Source organism: Ciconia boyciana, chromosome 3, assembly GCF_034638445.1.
Source record: "Ciconia boyciana chromosome 3, ASM3463844v1, whole genome shotgun sequence".
In the NCBI taxonomy this organism is placed as follows: Eukaryota; Metazoa; Chordata; class Aves; order Ciconiiformes; family Ciconiidae; genus Ciconia; species Ciconia boyciana.
In genome coordinates this window covers 52,647,791-52,660,009 of record NC_132936.1, presented here as the reverse complement: position 1 = coordinate 52,660,009, position 12,219 = coordinate 52,647,791, and the positions used below count along the sequence as shown (strand labels likewise).

At 37.6% G+C, this 12,219-nt stretch overlaps 1 protein-coding gene across 1 annotated transcript in view; it reads left to right on the top strand.

Moving 5' to 3' along the window:
• The window catches only part of CDK19 (cyclin dependent kinase 19), a 131,308-nt gene that overhangs the window by 98,319 nt on the left and 20,770 nt on the right, over window positions 1-12,219 (top strand). The window lies entirely within an intron of this gene.

Sequence of the window (12,219 nt, the reverse complement as noted above, 5' to 3'; positions counted from 1 at the left end):
GCTTGGGTTTTTACTGGCTTAGTCTTAATTTTATTTTAAATATATTTTCTGTATTCTGTATCTAATACTCTCTTCCTTATCTTAGCTTCGCATATAATGTTAATTATTAGCAGTGTATTCGTAATATCCTGGACACTGTCTACTATAGTGTCCAATTTGTTTTTGTTCTTGTAATAAAGCCTTTAGGTATGCTTGCTTGCATGTAAATAATTCTCATACATGATCAGATCAAAGAATGAAATTAGAATTTGACGCTTGTCCCACTCAGGATTTTTGTCTTTGTTTTCTGGACCTGATCTTAGTTACATTTTGTGGGTTTAACTTTGGGGAAAAATTGGACTAAATACAGTCTGTTTAGAAAGAACTGTGCATTACACAAAACAATATATAAGCATATTTCATTATTTTAGAGGTGGTTTTTCAGTTACATTTTCCCCTTTAATTTGTTCCTTTATAGTAATGAAATACTCTACTTTTCATTTATTTGCTTGCAGAACAAGTAGTTGTTCATCATGTATATAGCATCATGTTTTAAGGAGATACAGGAGTCAGGAAAATACTGTTGCTGAAAAACAGAAATAGGTTTTGCTTTCTGCATGTTAAAAGGATAGTAAAAAGCCCATGTTAGGGTTTCATGGGGAATAATATTTAGTTTCCTGAACTGTGAACATTTATAATCTAAGCCCTACTTGTTAATAAAGTTTCCTATATAATCTGCTACCATAGTTACAAGCAACTAACTTACCAGATGAATACAAATTGGGAGAATGGTGGTGTAGAAGCCAAAGGTCATTTTCTGTTCTGTTACCACAATATAAATCTGTACTAAATTTATTGTAGCCTGTGGAAGTTGGTCTGCATTTCCAGCACCATAATTTAAAAGCAGAATCTGTTCCCATGTGTTCATCAGATCCTAATATTCTAGCAAAGTAGTAAAATATGCAAATAAAAGTAACTTGAACAAGCTTCAGGTGAAATCAAGTAACTGCGAAAATGTAAAATGCTTGCGATCATGGAAATGTTAATAAAATTTCTGAACTCTTAGAAAGTCTCCAGCACAACAGAAAATGCCTTTATACTCAAAATACTAAAGAAGCAAGGTTGAAGTAAGTGGCAAGGTACAGTGCTCCTTTCATTGATGGGCAAAGACTTCTGCACTATAATTTTAAGGAAAGTAAAGGAAATTACTGTGGCAAAATGAAGGAAAAAGTAAGCTGGCTTTCAGCTTGAAAGGAGACATTCATCAATTGTTTTTTTTTTCACTCTGGGAACATCAAAATAGAAAGGAATGTTTTAGTAAGTAAAGTAGTAAATTATTTTTCATCATAGGTTTTTAAGAAGGTGTGTGGCAGTCTCTACTATGATTCATTCTGGGGCATCTTGTAGCATAATATCAAGGAAATAGCATAATTAAGACTTTTTTTTATCAAGTTGCAGCTTCTATAGTTAGCAGTGCTATCAAACAAGAACATGTTCTCTTACCTCTCTTTACCACTTGCCTTAATTAAAGAAATAGTATATTGAATAAATGGCATCAGATGGCTTATAGTATTTTAGATGGTTTGGATTTTGCTGGCAAAAGAGTTATTTAGAGTGATCATTCAACCACCCCGTAAGCAAGGCTAAAACACTGTACTGCACCGAAAAAGGATGGGATTATTTATTGTGGAAAAAACAAATCTGAGAACCCAAGAAATCTCTATCGCTTAGTTACCTTTCCTCATTTGTCTAGATTATAAATCAGCAGGAATGCCAGAAATGGCCATGTGGAAACTGCATTTACCAGCCTGAACAAGATTTAGGTATAGAGAAACCGTAATTTAAAGCTTGGGCAGTGCACTGTCACCTCATTCTATTTCCAGACTAACATATGGTTATGGAAGCTGGAAATGTGTGAAAGGTATAAGCAGATACCAAAATGCCTTTGAAAGCAAATGTCACAGGAAAATATTAGGTGTATCAAAGGGAATGAATTTATAACAAATGCTGGGATCTGTCAGAGTTTCAACAACTCCATTTGACTTTATGCAAGAAAAAAGGAGAGGGAAGTATCTGGGGTGTATTATGTAGGATTTAGGATGGAAATATGTGCATATGTGTTCCATATTGCCTATGCAGCGAGTCCCACACGTTCCGAGTGCATCAGATGTCCTTACTGTGTGTGCACAGATTGTTGGCACGCTGGCCGGGCTGTGGGGCCTCTGGAAATCTTGGACCGATGCCTAAAGCTCTTCTGGTCTCTTGTTCTGGGAGGGTTGGGGGGAAGGAGGAAAAATAAGACCTATCTGGAAAATCTGGTAAACCAGACGTTACAAATGGGGCCAACCAGAAGACTGAAAAGTCCTTAGGAAAAATGCACGGAGGAGGTTCCCCAACTGTGGTCTGTGGAGCCATGGGAGTATGGGGACTGCTTTTAAATAACTTTGAGAGACAGTTAAGAAAAGCAAATCTGGTCAGTCAGCTTCTGTTTGCTGCTTAGGGATCCACATTCCTGTTTGTTAGAGATTTTGATTTGAGGGGAAGGGATTGTGGAAAAACTAGAAAAGTAGAGAAGTTTGGAAAATACTCATTTATGCGCTCTGAAAAGAAAAACTCAGGCTACACCAGGAAGGGAGCCTTGTTCATGCCCTGGGCAATGTTATATGACATGGGAAGTAATTGGATTCAGATGATATTTTGTGGTAAACTTATTTTGGCATGTGGTAAACTTTCTTCATTTTCATTATCACAGTTGTTCTCATGCTTTTTCTGAGAGGCAAAATATTTTAATACCAAAGATTAATTGTTGCTCTCTTATCTAGTTATTGCAGGTGCTGGATGATTTACTGCTGTTTTTTCCTCTTGTTTGACAGTGATCTCTAAAATACTGTACATGTTTCTTCTTTTTTTAAAAAAAAAAAAATAGCATTTGCTACATTGCACAATCTTATCCCTGCAATCACCTAAGGAATGTAAAGTTTTGTAAAGCATTATTAGGTCACTTAAATGGAACATTTTAAAGCTACATCAATTAGTATTTTGGGAAACTTGATGCTGACAGCAACTCAAGGAATATCATCCACAGCATTGTTATACACTTTAAACCATTAACTGTTTTGAGATCTAACATACTAGTTCCTGCCTTCTTCTAACTGCTCTATTGCTCTTGCTTCTCCAATATGTTGATGTCTGGAAATTAGCTAGTAAAGCTGGTGGCCATTGTCAACTCTGAAGAGTCTGAGAGATGTGTTGGGGCGTGTACTAGCTTAATAGTCAGGAGAGTGAGAACAGCGCAGTGCGTCAGACCTGTCTCTGCTGTTGTAAAACCAATGGAGGTACCCTAATGTGGGGCAGACAGTGAAGGTTAATCTCTTAGAACAGTAAGCTGGGTCTCAGGAGACTTGGATTTAAATAATGATTCAGTCCAAAGTGTCGTATGTAGCTTACAACATGTCATTTAATCCATCCTATGTGTTGTTTCATTATCTATAAAGTGGGGATGCTACTTAATGGTGTTGTGCTGAAGATAAAATGAGTTAATGATAATAGGGAGCTCCAGTACACGTGTGTTTATGAATTTTTTGTTAACTCAGTGAATGGATTAATTTGTCTGAGAACCTGGCATGTCTCTTAGCATCTGCACTTAGCTTGAGAAATAGACACATTCTGGACATTAAAAAAGAAAAGGAAAACAAAACCACTGAATCTTCAGTCACAACTAGAATCTGTTAATTGTCCTGATTTAGATTACTCTGTAAATTAACCTGTAAACTTCCACTTATGGTCACCCGATACTTTTTCATATGTTCATGATTCTCTCCTCCTGCAAAACATACAAAGGGAAGAACCAGGTGCTTTGCCTTTTTATTCAATATTTTGGCACTTTTGCTATTGCGTGATGATTACTATGACTTAACTGTACATGGATTATTTTAGAGCAGGAAAAATAAAATAACATAAAAATACTCAGAAGGCAGAATATCCTCTATAGTAACAGCTTTGTGATTAAAAACCACTTTGAACAAGAGGTGCCTTCAAAAATCCATCTATGCTTAGCCCTATGTACATCAAAAATCATCAGCGATTTGTGGGCCAAAACATCCTCCCTGCTGGTAATAGTCTCAGTTCCCTGTCTTTTTCCTTCTAATTATTTTTCCCTCAGAGCACCAGTTTTGTGTTCTTCCCAACTTCCCAATAACTATAGGGCCTCTTATGTGAGCCACATTTTTCCTTCCCTAGTATCTCACTGACTTTGCCCTTTACCAGGCAGATGAGCTTTGCAGCAGCAGGATTAATTCTCTAACCTCCCTGAGCAACCTATGCTGTGAGCTCACTTAAAAAAAAGATTTAGGGTAGTAAGGCAGGAGTTGTTCTTGCAATGTCTGTCATAGCCCAGAGCAAATAATGGATCCTAATGTGGAAATGGAACATGAATGATGATATGAGAAAGCAAGACTTGGCATTTGGAGAAGGTTAGGAGATGCATTTTGCCCACTTTCTCCTCATACTCAATTCCATTCTGTACATGTCAGTTGGGATATATTGTGATTCTTTGGGATTTACTGCAAATACATTGTTCCTTTTATATATGAGCAGGTGAATGGTTTGGTGCAGAGTTGAACTTGCATCTTAGAGGTGTTTGATTTGGCTTTATTTTTTAAGGGTTCCTTTACAAAGCAATGGACTAAAGGCTGATTTCATTTTCTTAAATGAAACATGAGGTTGCCATTTAAAGATCCAAAAGGTGATCTGTTACAAAAACCTGGTTCCATAAAGACTTTACTCTAGCTAACTAGTGCAGTAATGAAGGCTTTTAGCGCGCTCTATTTACTACTACTTTTGTGAGTAAACATTTACTAAAATGTTCACTCACAAAAGTTGGTTTTGGTTGAAAACCAAGTACCTACTATCATAACAAGGTGCATACTTCTGGTGCGGAGGAATTTTTTTAGCTAATCCATCAGTTTTATCTTCAGGCACAATTATTTCAGTAATATCAAGTGAAGCTTTCAGCGCTACAGCACTGATTCAGTAGAATGACTTGTTCTCAACACAGGTGGGGTTGCTTCACAAGTAGACTTCTTGGCAATAGCTGTGACTGACAGCAGAATTACATTTCACAGCAGTTTATTTTGTTGCCTATCCAATAAATTTGCTTATAATTATGTAGGAGTTATTCTCAGTGCCTTATTAGAAATAGCTGTAAGGTTGCACCCCTTAGGAACAGAAATGTTAAGGTACTGTAAAGCACTCTGTTTAGAAGGACAAATAAGCCTCTCTGTGCTAAGAGACAAGATTTCTTCTTGTGCATTCCTCTGTGTTGACTGAAATAAGGTAGGCATCAAAAGCTTTAATAACTCCCAGAAAAGACTGTCATGGCTTGTGAATTGGAACAGGCCAGGAAAGTACTCTTCACACATGTTCCTTGTTATAACTTAATCCACCAGATAGCAGGCCTTTTGCTCACCTTATGTTAGCTCTGAAGGTGTTGACATGTTGGACCTAGTAAAAAGTTGTAATAGTTAATGACACAAGCCAAGTGAGAGCACACAACAGATTATAAACTCGTTGTCCCTCTTTGTTTAGCATGGAGTTAACCTCCAAAGAGCTCTGTTGTGTACAGAAAAGATGTTTCGTTAAAATATTCTGCATTTAATTAGAAAAAAAAAAGTGTATTTCCCTTTCAGAGAATATGTACTGTTCACTTCTCATTTGCTACAGTTCAGAAGAGCACAGAAAATGGCAACAATTCTCTAATATGCTGTGCTTTTTAGACAATATAGATTGTACACTATTGGATGCTTACCTGCAGTGATGGAGTAAGATGGGGGGGAAAATGGAGGAGGAGGAGGAGGGGGAAAATTAATGTAAAGCACCATAATTAGAAAGCAGGAGTTCCTGGCTTTCCAGTCCTATGATCAGATGATACTGTTAAGCATTTTTTTCACATGATAAAGTGAAAATGCAAAGCCGTGGAGGTTCCCTGAAAAGCTTTGTAAATACTGTTTTACCAAACAGCGGCGTATCTTGCCTGTTCTTAATTCTTTCATTATTACAGGAGGAAATGGTAACAATTTATTTATTAGACCTGCCTAATACTTTGCAGTATAAAAGAGAACTTGTGACCTTTGCAATGAGAAGCTTTCATACTTCCTTCACTTGCTGCAGTTGTTTGATATTTGGTAGGGGGAAGTAGCCCTGAGGCTACAAAGCTGCCTTTTGTGTCACCCATTACATTCCTTGTGCTTTTGATGAATTGTCACTGAAAGAACATTTTTCTTTCCACTTTTGTTTCCATGAAAAGCTTTGGTAGCTTGCCAGAGTACTTCTTGGACCCTCTGAGGTGTATAAGCACTGCTGTTGCTGGAACAAAAGTAGCGGTACATTCTTTACTACATCTTGGAGATACTGTAGTTGGCATAAAAGTAATACCTTCTGCTGTCTCTGACGCATCTGAAGGTTTAGGATTAGAGAGAAAAGGAGGCTGTAGCACACTTTCCTTGCCAGAACTGAGCGCTTGTCCCAGTGACCTAATTCCCTGCCCTGAAGTGACATCACCTGAGGCTGGAGCCCACCCCAGTTTCTGGAAGAAGAACTGAGAGAAGAGAAGAAAGAAGATGGAACCATCACTCCATTCTGCATTCATGCAACCATTACTCTATTCTGTCTCTCAAGGATGTTAGCCTGCTCTACTGCTGGCTAATGTAGTTAATCTGTAGTTTATACAGTAGTAGTCTTGGAGGCACAACTGAAGAGTTAAAGAATTGCTGATGAAAATGTGGTATATAGGATTTGGGGGGCCGGGGAGTATTTGGGAAGGCAGGCACTGAAAATCCTTACAGAAGTGGTACCATGTTGGTAAAAGTTTAATTCTCGAGCTACTAATGTTGGTAGAAGTTTAATCCTCATGCTCTATGGTACAATTGTTGATTAAGACCGTTTTCCCCACCTTGAAGATTCCTGTGTTCTTCAGTACATAGGCTGCACAAGGAAAATGCAAGATTGCATATAGAATCATAAACGCAGAATTTCCGAATTTTTGGATGTGAAGTTCTGTAAATTAAAGATTTAAGTTCTTTAACAGGGTTTCTTTGTTTGCAGTCATATTTTTGCTGCATGAGAGAATTACGTAGGGCCTCTGGTCCTATTGCCATTCCCCATATTAAACCAATTGTACCTGTGTTGTCAGGCTTACCACAATAATTTAAGTGTAATGTTGCAAGCTAGGTCATGTGTCTAATGCACAGCAGAAGTCTGAAATCATATGATCCAGGATCTTCATTTAATGCTGATATACTGAGGAATAGAAATTTTAGTGGGAAATAAATATTTTGACAAGCTGAAATAACTCTGTTTAGAGAGAATGAAGAAATCCTGGCCCACTAAAGCCATGGACAAAACTACAGTTGATTTCTGTGAACTCAGAATTTCAGTCAAGATGCTTCAAAATTTTTAAGGCGTAGTAATTGAAATTAATTAAATTCTTAGTACAAACATGAGAAAAGGGCAGCTTAGTTTAAAAGGCTAGGATGGAGGCATACAGGTAAAAAAAGTGTGAGGACAATAAATTTCATGACTGATTTGAATTAATATGGTTTTGCCTTTAAAAGTTTTGAGTTATCTTGACTCTACATCATGGCACAGGAGTTTATGTGCTCTTGAAATAAAACATTGCTCTTAGATGCGCATTTGGCTGGCTGTGAGCATCCTTCAGATTACTGAGAGGTATTTTTTCTGTCTGCAGAACATTCATCTTTGTGGCTTTACAGTATAAACTTCTGTTCTTCAGTCGAGTTCTGTTGAGATGCTGTTTGTTAAAGATCGGTAAACATTGCCTAACTTACCAATGAGTGATAGCAAATTTCTGACCCTTAGCCCACTGACACCATTTTTTGCTTCCCCTTGAAAAGCCTGTCACATGTAAATGTTTGACCCCATCCTCAGTTCTTCATAGCAAGTGTCAAATTTAAAAGGCTAGTAACCACTTCTTCCTTGACCTTCTGCTTTGCTGACTAAAGTTTAAATGAAGCATATAAAAATTGGGACCTTTATGTACCAAAGGGAAGACCTTTCCCTTTTGTCTGTGTGATAGCAACAGGTATGTTCTAGTCACCTTATCGGATCAAAGAAATGAGAAATTCCCCTTTAAAGGTGTATTATTATTTTAAATCTAATTTCGAGGTATTTAAATCCAGTGGAAAAATTAATAAACTCTTTTACTATAGTATCTCTATGTCCTAGGTCACTGTGTGTAAAGATTCCAGGTAAGTTTAGAATCTGTTGCACTGCTCAGCATGAGAGAGGCAAGATTTTCTTATAAAGAGGTTATACCTTTTCATTAGACCTATTGATATTTATTTGAAAAAGAATTAGACACGTGTTTGCTTGTTCATCCACCTTTCAGGTTTTAAGTATGTTGGTGTATTTGTTATCCTTGCCTTGATTTGCACCAGGGGAGGTTTAGATTGGATATTAGGAAAACTTTCTTCACTGAAAGGGTTGTCCAGCATTGGAACAGGCTGCCCAGGGAAGTGGTGGAGTCACCATCCCTGGAGGTATTTACAAGATGTGTAGATGTGGTGCTTAGGGACATGGTTTAGTAGTGGACTTGGTAGTGCTAGGTTAACAGTTGGACTCAATGATGTTAAAGATCTTTTCCAACCTCAATGATTCTACGATTCTATCATTTGAAAGATTTGGTGACTCTTATATAGACATTTTAGCTCTTTATAGGTGACCTGGATTGCCTTGTTTGGGCTAAGGCCGTGCTAACTAGCTTTTGGTTACCCTGGTTGTTGCGTTAGCCCTTGGTGGATGTAGAGCAGCTGTATTCTGGCATCCATCCACTGTTTGCTTCCTTTACCAGCATTCAGATGTGTCCTAGAGTCTAGACTTTGTGTTCAAACCAAACCAAAAAAAAGCAGGTTGGTTGAAGCTGCTAGACCAAACTCACTAATGATGAATTCCACATATCGATTGCAGCTAAATAGATGTTTTCCCATTCTTAATTTACTTTCTTTAACAGAATTTTATTAAAGAATTATATGAGGCTAAGAGCTTGTTTATGTATTTTTTTTTTGATATAGTTAAGAAGCGTAAAGTATTTTGTCTTGGACTCTGTCCTGTCTTCAGTGAAACATTGTAGTTAATATGCATGGGAAAAGATGTTTCATTTTGAGAATCAAGGCTATTGCTCAATAAATGGTCTTATTGTCATAATATGCTTAAAGAATGTTTCCAAAATGTTGGAACAAATACAGAAATGAGATTATTGTGCCATAGAAAGGAAAGAATACACGAGCATTTGTCTGCTTAATCAGCCCTATCATTAAAACAGCTATGTCAGCATCCTTTTGTACTTGCTCCTTGGCTACAGCACTAAAATAGAGTAGGACACGCAGGATTTTCTCAGCTTTAGTAGCTGACCTATAAAGCTATTAGTCGCGGGTTTTAAAACTGGGACGTGGGCAGCCATACACATATTCTAATAATCTGTGCACCCAGGTATATATATGGAAAGTCTGTTTACCAAGCACAAGTGACCATCTTTAAAAGGCTATTTTTTCTTTTTATAAAATTATTATGTAGTACTTGAGAAATATTGTTACAGTGGAAGGATGTTTCAGTGGTGAATAGGTTTGAAAGGGACCTGAGCAAGCTGTTTGGTGAGGAGTCTAGGGAAAGGAGTATGCTACAAAGGCCTTCACTCCCACCCCTCTTTCCAGAGCCAGGGAGCAAAACTGGCTTGCATTCAGGTTCAGTGTAAACCTGGGGAAAGTGGGGAGTCTGGAAGTCTTGGAGGGCAAAGAAAAAAAACCCAAAAACAAAACCAAAAAAAAAAACCCCCCGAAAAACCAAATAGTAAAAACCTTTTACCACAGATCGTTCCTGAAACCTTATGATAGTAGAGGAAAGTGTAGGTAACAGAACCATCCTTATAGGAATGGTTATATTACTCTGGTATATTTATTGGGATCTTCCCGGGACATCAGATGGGAAAACATTTAGTATCCAGTGCAACCTTGTAGGACCTATATGGCCCTGTTTTCAGTGGTTCTGGTACATAACAAGTTAAAATGGATACTGTCTGTAGTTTGCCTCTTATTTTGGGGGGTTGCTTTTAAACAGAAATTTTACTTATAATGAAATTGTTACACAGCATTATAAGAAGTTCCTCTTGTGCTAGAGGCCAATGTGCACTAGATTTAATAACACACTGTAGCTGAAAAATACTGCTTATGTGTTTTAAGCTTTGCCCCTGTGAATGCCCACTTCTGAGGGGTAGTACTTCTTATTTGGAATAGATTTGGAATAGATGTAATAATCATTAATCTTTTTTTAGGGACCACAAACTGAAAACATATGAAATGGCACTGGATAGGGAAATTGCTAATTATTGACACATTTTTCCATAGTTAGAGCTGAAGTTTGTATTTGGTTGACTAATATGAACAATGTAGGAGATAAATACCTATTAGGACTGCTTGTATTGATGAAGCTTTTAAACTTGCCAGAATTTAACGAGGCATTCCTGCTAGAAAAATGCCACATGTGGTAAATAATTACTGTAAATTATGAATGTTATTAAAAAAAAAAAAAAGGGACTAGCCAAACTTGGCAGAAAATCATTAACTGTGAGAATGGTTTCAATATGTACCAAGGGTGTGTTTGAGATCAGGTTACATAAAAGTTAGATTCACGAAAGGAAGACCCTGACCTGCTTGAGCTGCATGGCTATAAGGCCTTTTCCAGCTGTTTAATCTTCACTTACGGAAATTAAAGCTTCAGGTTTTCTGTACTAAGTATTTTGGGTTAGGTTATATTAGTTCTTTGAAGCTGAAGAGTATCTGGCAAGAGACCTAAAGGGTTGAACCCCAGCACTATGAACTACTAGAGACTATAATGACTGATCAGAGCTAAAGTATTCTCATGCTTGACTTATCCAGTAATGCCATCCCATAGAAAATACACCACCAGCTTGGGAGTTACCAGTGTTTATTCAGATGTAACTTCCAGTTGGTACAATGTCTGTCTTTCTGAATTCTCAAAGGGTTTAAAATGTTCTCTCCGTGTTAATCGCAGAGTCAGGAAGTAGGAATGCGTTGCCGCAGTGGCTCTGCTCTCGCACAGTTCAGCTGATGAAGGAGGAACAGAGTTTTGGAGTTTGCTGTGTCACATCAGGGAGATTTCCCAGTTCAGCTTTGCTGTCAACAAGAATACTAGATTTTTTTTTTCTTTCAAAGGAAAAGGTCTGGCTGGATAGAGCGGTAATGAATAGCAGTGGCCCAGCCTCTCCCTCACTATGTGATGGACAGTGAGTACTGCGGAAAGCCGCGAAAACCAAGAGGGCTGCAACTCCTTTAGCCTCTGGATAAACCATCTCCAAAAGGATTTGCTATGTAGTATGAAAAATGAGTGAATAGATACTGTTAAATGAAGATGCTATTCTTCAGATAATAAGTAATTTCTATTCTGGAGTAGATAATTTATGCCTACTACCCAGGCAGGAATTGTGATTAATATGCTGCATTAGCTGCTTGAGCAGATAAAATCTCCAGAGCTAAAGATCTTGTTTTCATGCAGATAAGGCTAATAAGAAAATCAAAGGAAGATAAAACCCCGAGAAAGTGATGTAATGCACAAAGCAAGTTATACCCTGTCAAAACTGTAAACTCTGAATGAAATGTTATCAGACTTTTCTGTAAAGGAAGTAGGGAGAAAGGCTTATAAATTGGCACACCCCAAGCTCCACACCTGTAATGTGATGGAAATGGAACTGACCTGTTTCAGCACAGAGTGTGATGGCTCTTTTTTCATTCCTGACAGAGAGAGCAGTGCTTTTTTCTTTCTTCAGGAGACCATGTATCTCACAGGTGGCATGGGCCAAAGACCACCATTGACAGCAGGTGGGGTTTTGAGTCTCAGATTAGTTGCAACAAACAAGAGACTTCTCTTGGTGTTCTCTTTAGTCTGAATCTAATAAACCAAACTCCAGTTAGGTTATTTTTTTATCTCTTAGACCTAAAAATGAAGGGTAAATTGTTTCTATATTTATGTTATTAAATTTGATAAAATCCAAAAAGTTTCCCAGGGTCATCTAGTTTAATCTCAACTACTAAGCAAGTCTCCACACTCTTGTATTCAGCAACCTATGCTCATTATTCATCTGATCTCAACATCTTTTTCCAGAGTTATATCCTAGACACATATTTGTCAATGTAGCAAATCCATTTCTTTTCT